The sequence below is a fragment of the Gorilla gorilla genome, chromosome 7 (assembly GCF_029281585.2).
Source record: "Gorilla gorilla gorilla isolate KB3781 chromosome 7, NHGRI_mGorGor1-v2.1_pri, whole genome shotgun sequence".
Classification (NCBI taxonomy): domain Eukaryota; kingdom Metazoa; phylum Chordata; class Mammalia; order Primates; family Hominidae; genus Gorilla; species Gorilla gorilla.
Genome location: NC_073231.2, coordinates 116,016,007 through 116,030,454, shown reverse-complemented (window position 1 = coordinate 116,030,454; position 14,448 = coordinate 116,016,007). Strand labels below are relative to the sequence as shown.

The following is a 14,448-nucleotide window of genomic DNA, read 5'->3' as shown; positions in this document are numbered from 1 at the left end:
CTAGGTTTTACAACTTATTGGCATATAGTTGCTAATAGTAGCCTCTAGTGATCCTTTGAACTTCTGCATTATCAGTTGTAATGTCTCATTTTTTCCCCAGTTTTATTTAATCTGTACCTTCTCTCTCTCCTTTTTCTTTCTTAGTCTGGCAAAAGGTTTGTCAATTTTGTTTAACTTTTTAAAAAATAACTTTTTGTTTCATTGATCTTTTGTATTGTTTTCTTCGGTTCATTTATTTCTGCTCTGATCTTTATTATTTATTTCTTCTACTAATTTTGGGTTGGGATGCTCTTGCTTTTCTAGTTTGAAATTATTGTCATTTTTGATGTAGGCACTTATAGCCATAAGCTTCCCTCTGAGTACCACTTTTGCTGAATACCACAGTTTTGATATGTTGTGTTTTCTGTTATCATTGTTTTAAGAAATTTTTCAACTTGCTTCTTAATTTCTTCATTGATCCACTGGTCATTCAGGAGTATATGGTTTAAATCTCCTGTACTTGTATAGTTGTAAAAATTTGTCTTGTTATTAATTTCCAGTTTTATTCCATTTTATTTTTTGAATATTTTAAAACTTGTTTTGTGACCTAACATATGTTCTGTTGTTGAGAATGATCCACTTACTGAGGAAAAGAATATATATTCTGCAGCCATTGGATGAAATGTTCTATGAGTATCTGTTAAGTTTATTTGGTCTATTGTGCAGATTAAGTTTGATATTTCTTCATTGATGATCTGTCTGGAATATCTGTTCAATGCTGAAAGTAGGGTGTAAAGTCATCAGCTAATATTGTATTGGGGTCTATAACTCTTTAGCTCTAATAATATTTGCTTCATATATTAATATCTGGTGCTCCAGGATTGAGTGCATACATATTTACAATCACATCCTCTTGCTAAATTGACCTCATTATCATTATATAATGGCGTTCTTTGGTGCGTCTTATGGTATTTGTTTTGAAATCATTTTGCCTGATATAAGTAGAGCTACTCCTGCTCTTTCTTGATTTCCACTGGCATGAAATATTTTTTCAATCCTTTTATTTTCAGTTTACGTGTATCTTTATAGGTGAAGTGTGTTTCCTGCAGACAAGAGATAATTGGGTCTGGTGTCTTCATCCATTGAAGCACTCTATGTCTTTTGATTAGAAAATTTAGTCCATTTATATTCAATGTTATAATTGATGGGTAGGGACTTACTCTTGCCCTTTTGTTATTTTTTCTGCTTATTTTGTGGTTTTCTCTTCCTGCTTTCCTTTCTTCCTGTCTTCATTTTGGTGAAGGTGATTTTTCTCTGGTGGTATGTTTTAATTTCTTGCTTTATACTTTTTGTGTATCTGTTGTAGGTTTTTTTTTATTTGAGGTTACCATGAGGCTTGCAAATATTATATTGTAACCCATGATTTTAAACTGGTAACAAATTAACACTAATATGCATTAAAAAACACAAAAAACTACTAAAAACTACAGTGCAATTTCATCCTTCCACTTTTAAACTTGTTTTTTCTCTTAATATCTTATTGCACTGTCTTGAAAAGTTGTTGTAGTTATTAGTTTTGATTGGTTCATTATTTAGTCTTTATAGTTACAATAAGCATAGTTTACACACCACAATTATAATGTTATAATATTCCATGTTTCTCTGTGTGCTTACCATTACCATGAGTTTGGTACCTTCAGATTATTTCTCCTTGCTCATTAACATCCTTTACTTTCACATTGAAAAATCCCTAGCATTTCTTGTAGGATAGCTCTAATGGTGATGAAATCCCTCAGCTTTAGTCTGTCTGGAAAGGCCTTCATTTTTCCTTCATTCTTGAGGGTATTTTTGTTGGATCTACATTCTAGGGTAAAATTGTCCTCCCCCACCTTTTTGGCACTTAAAATAAGTCACACCCCTCTCTCATGGCCTGTATGGTTTCTACTGAAAAGTCTGCTGCCAGATGTATTGGATCTCCATTGTATGTTACTTATTTTTTCTCATGCTGCTTTTCAGATCCTTTATCCTTGAGCTTTTGGAGTTTAATTATTAAGTATTAAATAGTGTTTTGAGGTAGTTTTATTTGGGTTACATCTGCTTGGTGTTCTATAGCCTTCTCATACTTGAATGTTGATATCTTTTCCTAGGTTTGGGAAGTTCTCTGTTATTATCCCTTTGAATAAACTATCTACCCCTATCTCTTTCTCTTCCTCCTATTTAAGTTGAATGACTCTTAGATTTGCCCTTTTCAGGCCATCTTCTGGATTTTATTGGTGTGCTTCATTTTTTTTATTTTTTCTTTTGTCTCTTCTGATTGTATATTTTCAAACAGCCTGTGTTCAAGCTCACTAATTCTTTATTTTCCTTGATCAATTCTGCTATTAAAAACTCTGATGCATTCTTGAATATGTCAATTACATTTTCAGCTCTAGAATTTCTGCTTGATTCTTCTTAATTATTTTGATCCATTTGATGAATTTATCTGATAGAATTCTGAATTTCTTCTCTGTGTTATCTTGAATTTTTCTGAATTTCCTCAACACAGCTATTTTGATTTCTGTAACTATAAGGTCACATATCTCTGTTTCTCTAGGATCAGCCCCTCGTGTCTTAGTGTGTTTGGTGAGATCATGGTTTCCTTGATAATCTATATGACTGTAGATGCCCATTGGTGTCTGGGCATTTAAGAATTGGGTATTTATTGTAGCCTTCACAGCCTGGGCTTTTTTGTGCCTGTCTTTCTTGAGAAGGATTTTCAGGTATTTGAAGGGACTTGGGCCCCAGGCCTAGTAACACTGCGTTTTTTTCAGATTCACAGAGGTACCACCTTGGTGGTCTTGGGTAAGATCTGAAAGAATTCTGTAGATTACCAGACAGAGATTATTGTTCTTTTCTCATACTTTCTCCTAAACAAACAGAGTTCCTCTCCTTGTGCTGATCCACCTGGACCTGAGTGTGTGGTGATGCAAGCACCGTATAGCCACCACCACTGGGGCTGCACTGGGTCAGACCTAAAGCCACAGCACCGGCTGTTGCCCAATGCCCACCATAACCACTACCTGGCTAACACCTATGTTCACTCAAGGCCCTAGGGCTCTATAATCAACAAGTGGCAAAGGCAGCCATTCTGTGTTCTTTCCTTCAGGGTGATGTGTTCCCCTGGCCCTGTTCAAGTCCAGAGATTCTGTCTGGGAAACAGAGATTGTAGTCAAATACATTAAAATTTTATTTGATATTTTATTATAAGCTGGAATGCACACCACAATACAAAGTCCGTCTTACTCTTCCCTCTCCTTTCCACAACAGCACCAGTGGCACCAACAGCACCAGCCCACAGGGTGTTCTGCCAGGCCACCACTGATGTTCACTTTAAGCCCAAGAGCTCTTCAGTCTGCTTGTAGTGAATGCTGCCAGGCCTGGGACTCCAAATTCAGGAAAGTGGGCTTTACTGCTTTACCAGAGCAGTTTTCAGAAATGTTGTCTAAGAGCCTAGCCCTGGAGTCAAAGACTCCAAGAGACTGCTTATTGCTCCCCCACTATGGTCGACCTGGCACGTAAGGTGCAAAACAAAGTCCCCTTTATTTTAACGTCTGCTTTTCTTAATCAGAGGGAGTCTTTCACCATAGTCACCACAGCCAGGAGTTTGCTGAGCCACACCTAAAGTTAGCATGTCTCAGATCCCAAGGCCCACAGTGTACTACCTGGGCATTGCTGATAGTTATTTGGTGCCCAGGGCCCTTCACTCAGCAAGTAATGAATCCTCCCAGGACTGAGTCCTTCCCTTCAAGGCTGCAGGTTTCCCTTTGGCCTGGATGTGTCTAGAAATGTCATCTGGGAGCTGGCTGCCAGAAAGGAGGGCACATGACTCTGACTGGTGCCCTATTGTACTGTGGCTGAGCTGGTATTCAAGATACAAGTTCTTATTACTCTTCTCTCTCCGTCCTCAAGTGGAAGGAAGGTGTCTTTTTTGGAGCTATGCACTGGGCAGCCTGAGGTTGGGAAGAGGTAGCACAAGTGCTCCCTTAGTTCCCCTGGCTAGAGTTTCAGTTGGTCACATGTCTACCTGGCTCACTGGCTCTGAGCTCAGTTCAGCACTTTTACTCACCTAGGAATTTCAGTCCTTGTTGCCTAGACTGCCTTTCAAGTTTATTTAGGACCCAAGAGCACTTTAGTCTGTGGCAAGTGCTTGCTGGAACTCAAGTTCTGATCTCCAGAATGAGAAATTTCTCCTCTGGCTAGAGCTGGTTTAAGTACTCCCTCTGTGGGTTGGCAGCAGGTGAGTTCAGCCTGGTTTTGCTTTCTGCTATGACAGGGCACTGATGAGTTCAATGCAATATCTCACAATTGCCACATTCTCCCTCTCTCAAGTGCACAGATTCTCTCTCTGTGCTGTGCAGCTACTGCCAGGTGATGGGGAAGGGGTAGTGTTGACGATTCAACCCTGTCTCCTACCCTCCTTAGTGCCTCTTTCAGTGATATGACGTTAAAATCAGATACTGTTAGTGCTCACCTGATTTTTCATCCTATGAATGTGCTTTTTTGTGTGTAGGTAGTTGTCAAATTGGTTTCCTTGCTGGTGACAAGTAAAGGCTTCTATTTGGCCACCTTGCTCTCACGCTCAGGTCTGAATCTTAACATATCAAATTACTAAAAAGGAAATATTGTAATAAAACTCTTTTATTTGCACAATGGACATAATATTGGCCTTAACATATTAAGTTTATTGTAAGGATTAAATAGCAAAATATATTTTAAAGTGCATAACAAAATATCAGCCCTAGCAAGTACTCAGTAAATGTTGTAAATTTTAATGATTATTCCTATGCAAATTTAATCTTATATTTTCATTGAATCTACACACTGATTCATCCTTTTAAGCCTATTGTCTGCAATTGCTTTTCTTTTTTAGAAGTGTCTTTTTTTCTCCATGTTTACTATTTGAACAATGAAAAATGTAGATTTATTTTCTACGCACATAGTTTAGTTTTTACAAAAAATTATATAATCTGCCATCTTAGCAATTTAATTATGGCATTTTCCTCATGAAATAATTGCATAAATATTGTTTCAATGGTTTTATAGCATTATTTTATGCTAACATATTAGAATCTATTTAACAACTTACTCTGTTTTTTATTGTGTAAAGAGTATTACAATGATTGTGTATAAGAATTTTTTTGTGTTTGGGTGTTCTGTGAATAACTTTCCCCCTTAATATAAATGCCTTCAATTGATATTTCTGACACATATAGAATGAGTTTATACATCATACTTTTTTATAAGTAAATTAATGTCCTAAGATTTTGCAGTAATATCCATGCTGAGCAGTCATGTACATTTTACTTTATTCTCACATGTACTTGGTAGTGGTTTTTAAAAACAAGTGATAATTTGATAGTGCTGGAATGGCTTTCGATTTCATATTCCTCACTTCAGTTTTCTTTGCATCCCATCCACCATACCACCTCTAGGTTAATACTCATTAATCACTGATTTTATATGGCAGTTCCTACACAGATAATTCAATAACTTCCATCACCTCCCAATTGAAATTCCAGCTCTTTATCTTAGAATCAAATACTTTAACAGTCTGACCATAACCACTGTTTATGCCTTCTCCACTTATTTATCCACCTAAAATTGTAATTTTACATTTATTTGGGACTGACCATCAAGGCTTATTTTGTAAACCCTGAAGAATCTCTTATTTATATAAACTCTCTACAGATTCCCAGTTCTTACATTTAGCTGACTTCTTGATATCACCACTTGAATGTTCAAAGACACTATAACCCTAACACATTAAAAATAGAACTAACTAAAGCATGTAGGTTCCACATTCTTTCCCATTTGTGAACATGGCAACACCACCCACACAGTTGCTCAGGTCGGAAACTCTCTTTATCAAATCCACCATCTAAACTAGCAGCAAGCATGACGTCCCTACCTGCACAATGTATCTCAAGTCCTGGCATGTGTCTCCACGCTCACTGCAGCCATCTCATCCAAGTCACCTCCCTCTCTCTCTGGATAATGCTGCAGCTTGTTAACACATCTTCCTAACTCCATGCTTCACTCTCTCCCTTCTATTCTTATATCAGCGAAACTCACAGAAAAGTTTACAGAAATAAAAAACAATCTTGTCTTTTTTCTAAGCATGTGTCTACTTAAATTTTTCTAAGCATGTTTCTACTTATTTAGTATAAATAAAAAATATATTATACATTTAAAATTGCATAAAATATTTTAACATTGTTGAGTAAAAAAACACAAATATAGCATCATCTCTCTCATATGTGGAATGTAAAAATTTGATCTCAGAAATAAAGAATAGAATGGTGGTTATCAGAGACTGGGGCTGTTGTGAGGAAGGAGGATACAGCTATTGGGGAGATATTGGTTAAAGGATATAAAATTCAAGTTACATTGGAGGAATAAGTTTAAAAGGTCCACGGTATAGCATGGTGACTGTAGTTAATGAGGATATGCTGTATTCTTGAAAAATGCTGAGACTGGATGTTAAACATTCTTACTACAAAAATGACTATGTGAAATAATGCATATGTTAATTAATAGATTTCAACTGTTTATAGTATATAGGAATATACTTAAAAACATCAAATTGCATACTATAAATATGTACTATTTTATCTGTCAATTTAAATAAATACATACATAAATTTGAAAAAAAAAAACTAAAATCTTCAATGGCTTTCTATTGCACATAAAATAAGTGCAACCTGTTATCATAGTATATTAGGCCTTAAACAATATGGCCTTGCCAATCTTTCCACCTCCATTTTATGCAACTCTCCCGCTTACACTATACTACAGTTACATTAGCCACTTCTCAAACCCTCAAAAATGCCAAGTTCTTTCTTGCCACTGTACTTCTGCACATGCCGTTTCTACATGAAAAATCGAGATCAACTTCTCCTTTCATTTTGGATGCTATGTTTGTTTTTACAAAAAAATACAGCTATTTGCTACTCCTATATGATAGTAAATACTGTAGTGGATTCATGGGACCTGTGCTGAAAAAGGAAAATATATAATCACACAGAGGCAGTAACATAAACCACCTTTATTTGGTACCTTTATTTGGCTGGTTTGGATGCAGGGGAGCTTCCTTCTAGCATCACACCATTCAGAGGTTAATTATTAATAATAGCCATTCTGACTGGTGTTAGATGATATCACATGTGGTTTTGATTTGCATTTCTCTAATGATCAGTGATGTTGAGCTTTTTTACATGTGATTGATGGCCGCATGTATGTCTTTTGAAAAGTGTCTGTTCATCTCCTTTGCCCATTTTTTCACGGGAGTTTGTATTTTTCTTGTAAATCTGTTTAAGTTCCTTATAGATGCTGGATATTAGACCTTTGTCAGATGCAGAGTTTGCAAAAATGTTCTCCCATTCTTTAGGCTGTCTGTTCAATCTGGTAGTATCTTTTTGCTGTCCAGAAGCTCTTCAGTTTAATTCGATCCCATTTGTCAATTTTGGCTTTTGTTGCAATTGCTTTTGGTGCCTTTGTCATAAAATCTTTGTTCTTAACGTGTCCTGAATGGTATTGCCTATGTCGTCTTCAAGGGTTTTTATCATTTGGGGTTTTACACCTAAGTTTTAATCCATCTTGATTTAATTTATAGAAAAGACATGGAATCAACCTAAATGCCCATCAATGATAGACTAGATTTTTTAAAATGTAGTACATATACACCATGGAATACTGCGCAGCTATAAACAAGAACGAGATCACATCCTTTGCAAGGATATGGATGGAGGGCATGATCCTTAGCAAACTAACACACGAACAGAAAACCAAATGCCACATGTTCTCACAAATAAGTGGGAGCTAAATGATGAGAACACACAGACACACAGAAGGGAACAACACGCTGGGGTCTTTTGGAGGATGGAGGTTGGTAGGAGGGAGATGATCAGGAAAAATAACTAATTGGTACTGGGCTTAATATTTGGGTAATGAAATAATCTGTAAAACAAACCCCCATGACATAAGTTTACCCATGTAACAAACCTGCACTTGTATCCCTGAACTTAAAAGTTTAAAAAAAAAAAAAAAAGTCAAGGAAATTCCTAGGGGAGAGTGGAATCCAGAGAGGAGCTTTAAAGTATCTAAATGATGTTGTACAGCGACATGGTGTGAGACTGTGGGTTAGAGAATTCTGATGTGTAGCAGTAGGTTGGGTCTTCATAGCCCCAGAGTTTATCAAACCCATAGCTAGCAGATGTTGGGCACAGTTTCTCTAGCTATTCAAATAAGTCAGTCTCTGAATGATTAAAAGTCTGCTATTTTGGGCTATTTTAAAAACAACTGTATTAAAACAATTGCCACAGGCACAAAAATGTATATTTTCTGTTACTAAACTATTGTCTTCTTTTATATGCAAAACAAAGATTATGGTTCCTGCCATTTATACGTTGTAAAGCTATTTTTACTTGTTTACGAGATAGCTTAGTGTTAGTTGAATCCTTTAATCTTTATTATATCTCCATACAACCTGAACTATTGTTTTGAAGTTTATTTTAAATCAGTACCTTTTAGTAAGACAGTGTATCACTGCAGTCATATTGAATAGCTATTCATTATATTTTTCTAATATATACAACCTAAACTATATTTTGTGTAGACTAAATATATAGTCTTGTTTGTAATTTCAATCTTTAATAACTTCTGTAAAATGAATGCTACAAACTTACCAAAAAATTTTAAATTGCTACTAAATTCCCTTTATACTTATTTCATTTTTTAAATTTTGAATAACGAATGCATTTTTAAATTTTAGTATGGTACAATATATATGTAACATAAACTGTGCCATTTGACCTATTTATAATTGCACAAGTAGTAACATTAATTATATCCACAATGTTATACAACCATCATTACTATCTATTTCCAAAACTTTTCATCACACCAGAAAAACTCTGCACCTAATAAGAAATAAGTCCCCATTACTATCTCTCTCCAGTACCTGGTAAACTCTAATCTGATTTTAGGGGAAAAGCTTTTGATTTTCACCATTACACATGATATTACATTTGTTTTTGTTTTTGTCTTTTTAATAAATACTCTTGATTATGTTGAAAAAAGTTGTCATCTATTCCTAGTTTTCTGATTTTTTTAATCATGAAAGGGTATAGGAGTTTGTCAAATGCCTTTTCTGTGTCAGTTGAGATGATCATGTGGTGTATGACATTGATTATCTTTTGTTCAGCTACCCTTGCAATCCTTGGATAAATTCCACTTGGTCATTGCTTATGCTGTTGAATTTGACTTGCTAGCATGGTGTTGAGAATCTTTGCATCTACTTTCATTAGAGATCTTTGTACTTTTTCTTTTCTTACAGTTTATTTATCTAGCTTTGGTATCAAGATCAGGGCAATTCTGGTCACACAGAATGAGTTAGGAAGTGCTCTTTCCTCTTTTATTTTTTGGAAAAGTTTGAGACAGATAGGTGCCAATTATTTTTAAATGTTTGGTATAATTTTACCAGGGAAGATATCTGGTCCTGGACATTTGTTTGGTGGGAAGTTTTTGATTACAGATTCAATCTTATAATTGTTACACATCTAATGATATTTTTCTGTTACTTCTTAAGTCAGTTTAGGTAACCATATATTTCCAGAATTTGGCCATTTCATCTAGGTTGTTTTTTGGCATATGATTGTTCATAGTATGCTCTCATACACTTTTGTATTTCTGTAATATCAGTAGTAACGTCCCTACTACTTTCAACTCTAGTTTTAGTTATTTGTATATTTTCTCTTTTTTCCATTAGTCAAACTAAAGGATTGCCATTTTTTATTTTTTTCAAAGAACCACCTTTTGCTTTTGTTGATTCTCTCTATTGTTATTCTATTGTTATTCTCTATTTTACTTATCTCCAGCCTAATCGTTACTAGTTCATTTCTTCTGTAAGCTTTGACTCAGTTTTTTCTTCTTTTTCTAGTTGCTCAAAATGTTAAGTTATTGAGATCTTACTTCTTTTTAATGTAGGATTTAGAGCTATATATTTCCCTTTAATTACTGCTTTTGCTACATCATAAAACTTTTGATTATGTTTTGCTTTCATTCTTTTCAAATTATATTCTAACTTTCTTATCATTTCCTTTTTGATCCATTGGTTGTTTTAGAGTGTGTTTAATATACACATATATATTTTTAATTTTTCAATTTTTCTTCTATTGTTGATTTCTAGATTCATTCTATGTTAGTAAGAGAAGATACTTTGTATGATTTCACTCTTTGCTTTTGTGGAATTTTGTTTTTAATCTAGCCTCGGTAATACCCTGGAGAGTGAGTCATGTGTCCTTGAGAAGAATGTATGTTCTGTTGTTGTTGAGTAGAGAGTGCTGTGTATGTCTGTTAGGTCTGGTTGCTTTACAGTATTGTTCAAGTCCACTCTCCCTATTGATCTTCAGTCAATATGTTCTAGTAATTATTGAAAGTGAGATATTAAAATTTGTTTGGTTACCGTATTTGTCTGTTTTCCAGAGTTCTAACAATGTCAATTCTGACAATTTCCATTTGTTCTTTGATGTTTTTGTGGGATAATAATATAAGCTTGGAGCTGCTTATTCTGACATTTTGCTGATTCACTTCTCTATAATTGTTTTTTAAATCTTTTCTATGTATCACCTAAAGGCTTCTTGAAGATGACCAGTGGAACACACATTATAGTTTATAAAAACAATAAACTATGGTATATTCTGAAAATTCAAGCAGAGACATTCTACGTTAGAAAAAAACTACAATTAGAGTATCTTACCCTTGTTAATCGTTTCTAAACTCCAACTTTTTTGGCTTTAAAGAAAAACATTTTACTGGATTGACAGAAATGAAGAAACATAAGAAAATCTAGCATGTATATTTAACTTTGTAATAGATGGAGATAAATTTCTGGGTAAAGGAATGTTATTGATATTTAATAAACTGAATTTAGGATAGATAAGAAATATTCTAGAAGTAAAGATTTGGGGGAAGGATGTTTAGAAGGATGATCAATACCAAGCAGATGATTGATAATAATCATTTCTACATTTGTTCAGTCCCATTACTAGTAGTAAAGCAAAAATGAATTAGGAAAAACTGATGAGTTCAGTATGGTACAGTTCCCAAAAAGATTTCTTAGAAAGAAATAGAAAAATGTGTAAATTTTATAAATTATTTTGGACCCAGAAGATTGGGTGACCACATATGTAGGAGAATCTCAATGAAACAGTTATCATTTCTTGTGCTATAATAAGCTTTCTTGGAAGAAGCATTTCTTATAAGAATGAGCCAGAAATGGTCTCTGCTTGTTGGTCTAGGTTCTTCACAGTAAGGTTCACTAGGTTCTTCACAGCCTGTGCTTCTTCACAGTACAGTGAAACTCCTTAGCTGAACAGCCTGCTGCTGCCAAACTCAAATTTTTAAACATACAGTTGTATGTACATAGAAGAATGCTCAGGACAGAGCAGGTACTAAGTATAAATGAATATTTTTGAATTGACTAACATTGAGCCAATGTCAAATATATATGTGTGTGTGTGTGTGTGTGTGTGTGATACTTAAGACAAAGGATAAATCACTAAGATTAAATGGAATAGATGGCAGCTGATTTGGTAAAGCAACTTCCCAGTGACTCTTCCTTAACTAAAATTAAAGTTTATTGGCAGCAATCTATCCTGCCATGGCCATCAACTTTGCAAGTGGCCAGGTGGGATTTTAAGTATTAAAGGCACCCTATGAATCTGCCACATCTAGCCACCAGAAGCTTTTGTGTACTTATAAAATGTATTTCCATCCCCCTGCCTCTCATAAACTCTCCATAATGCCATAATGACCTCAACCCTCATTGATTGTGTCTTGTTAAATGGGATCCTACCGAGAGGTGACGGCATGCTGGCAGTCCTCACAGCCCTCGCTCGCTCTAGGCGCCTCCTCTGCCTGGGCTCCCACTTTGGCGGCACTTGAGGAGCCCTTCAACCCGCCGCTGCACTGTGGAAGCCCCTTTCTGGGCTGGCCAAGGCCGGAGCCGGCTCCTTCAGCTTGGGGGGAGGTGTGGAGAGAGAGGCGCGAGCGGGAACCCGGGCTGCGCGCGGCGCTTGCGGGCCAGCTGGAGTTCCGGGTGGGCGTGGGCTTGGCGGGCCCCGCACTCGGAGCAGCCGGCGGGCCCTGCCGGCCTCGGGCAATGAGGGGCTTAGCACCTGGGCCAGCGGCTGCGGAGGGTGTACTGGGTGCCCCAGCAGTGCCGGCTCACCGTCGCTGCGCTCAATTTCTCGGGCCTTAGCTGCCTCCCCTAGGGGCAGGGTTGGGGACCTGCAGCCCGCCATGCCTGAGCCTCCCCTGCTCCGTGGGCTCCTGTGCGGCCCCAGCCTCCCGGACGAGCACCGCCCCCTGCTCCACAGCGCCCACTCCTATCGACCACCAAAGGGCTGAGGAGTGCGGGTGCATGGCGCGGGACTGGCAGGCAGCTCCACCTGCGGCCCCTGTGCGGGATCCACTGGGTGAAGCCAGCGGGGCTCCTGAGTCTGGTGGGGACGTGGTGAACCTTTATGTCTAGCCAAGGGATTGTAAATACACCAATCAGAACTCTGTATCTAGCTCAAGGTTTGTATTCACACTAATCAGCACCCTGTGTCTAGCTCAGGGTTTGTGAATACACCAATCGACACTCTGTATCTAGCTAATCTGGTAGGGACGTGGGGAACCTTAGTGTCTAGCTCAGGGATTGTAAACACACCAATCGGCACCCTGTCAAAACAGACCACTGGGCTCTACCAATCAGCAGGATGTGGGTGGGGCCAGATAAGAGAATAAAAGCAGACTGCCCCAGCCAGCAGTGGCAACCCCATCTGGTCCCCTTATGCACCGTGGAAGCTTTGTTCTTTCGCTCTTTGCAATAAATTTTGCTGCTGCTCACCCTGTGGGTCCACACTGCCTTTATGAGCTGTAACACTCACCGTGAAGGTCTGCAGCTTCACTCCTGAAGCCAGCAAGACCACGAACCCACCGGGAGGAACGAACAATTCCAGACGTGGCGCCTTAAGAGCTGTAACACTTGCCACGAAAATCCACAGCTTCACTCCTGAGCCAGCGAGACCACAAACCCACCAGAAAGAGGAAACTCAGAACACATCCGAACATCAGAAGGAACAAACTCCAGACGTACCACCTTAAGAGCTGTAACACTCACTGCGAGGATCCGCGGCTTCATTTTTGAAGTCAGTGAGACCAAGAACCCACCAATTCGGGACACACTATCATACTGATTTGGGTCACTTTTGTTATTTTTTGAATTTTAGGCCTTGCTAACACAGAATCTATAGTATTCGTATCTGTTTTAATCCCTAGAAACTAGAATCTCATCCATCAGACAGTAGTTTTAAATTATTTGGTAACAGAATGTTTGGGGTGAGAAGGAATATAATAGAGAAAAATATACTTTTAAAAATATTTATCCTTTAAATAAGGAACACTATATTCACAGAAGAAATAAAAGTAGAAGTCACACTGTGCTTTTAGAAAAGTGGTTTTTCTGGCAAAGTCTCATTCAAGACACTGTGAACTTTGTCAAAGCCTAAATAGGCCCTGCCTCAGAAGCAGTTTTCACACTAAAACTGAAATAGAAAAGAAAAAAAAATTCTGTGAGTTTTCTCTACAAGTGGGATATATTTAATACAAATTAATGGATTCATTAATATGAAATTGTGTACTAAAGATTGTTAGATTCAAAATGAAATCCAGAGAAGGAGCATTAGGGCTAAATTGCTTGTCGTTGTTTTTCGTTTCCATGTGTAGCAGCATGGCCTTTTAAAGGCAAAAATAGAAATGGAATGAGCTTGTAATCACAGAAACTGCATGTGGCAGTGAAGGAAAAGTGCACTGAAGATGTAAAAGCACCAAGTGAATATACAGCACATAACAAAAACATACTGTTGTCAAGCTAAAGTACAGGCATTAACGTTGTTCACAATAGGCTTTGACACTAATCCTAATTCTTAAGGAGATACCAGCTGAAAACATAAAGTCTAGTGAATATCTCCAAAGAGAAAAGGAGAAAAAAGTATCCTTACTGGTATTACTAATTGTAGTCTTTGAGCATGCAAGTAAGAGTTTAATGGAAGGCATATTAAACTTAATTTAAATTTCATTTAAAGTTATATTATTACAGTCTGTTTTCAATAATCAAAGAGTATATATTGATTATATAACCATGAACTTTAAAAAATCTAACATTGGGCATTATTTTCTAGAGGAAATATGAGAATATTAAATTCTCAAACTAAACTTACAGACACATGAATGTTATGAATAAACAAGTGATAAAATCAAGGGATTATATAAAAGATCAAAGGTAGAGAATAGCATTTTTCACAGGAAAAAATATATCAAAATTGTATAACACTATATTAAAAGTCATTAGTAAATATGTACACTGCACTTTTCTATGTAATGTTT

At 36.9% G+C, this 14,448-nt stretch overlaps 1 long non-coding RNA gene across 4 annotated transcripts in view; it reads right to left on the bottom strand.

Annotated features, from left to right (window-relative positions):
• The window catches only part of LOC134759115 (uncharacterized), an 891,009-nt gene that overhangs the window by 650,617 nt on the left and 225,944 nt on the right, over nt 1–14,448 (bottom strand). The window lies entirely within an intron of this gene.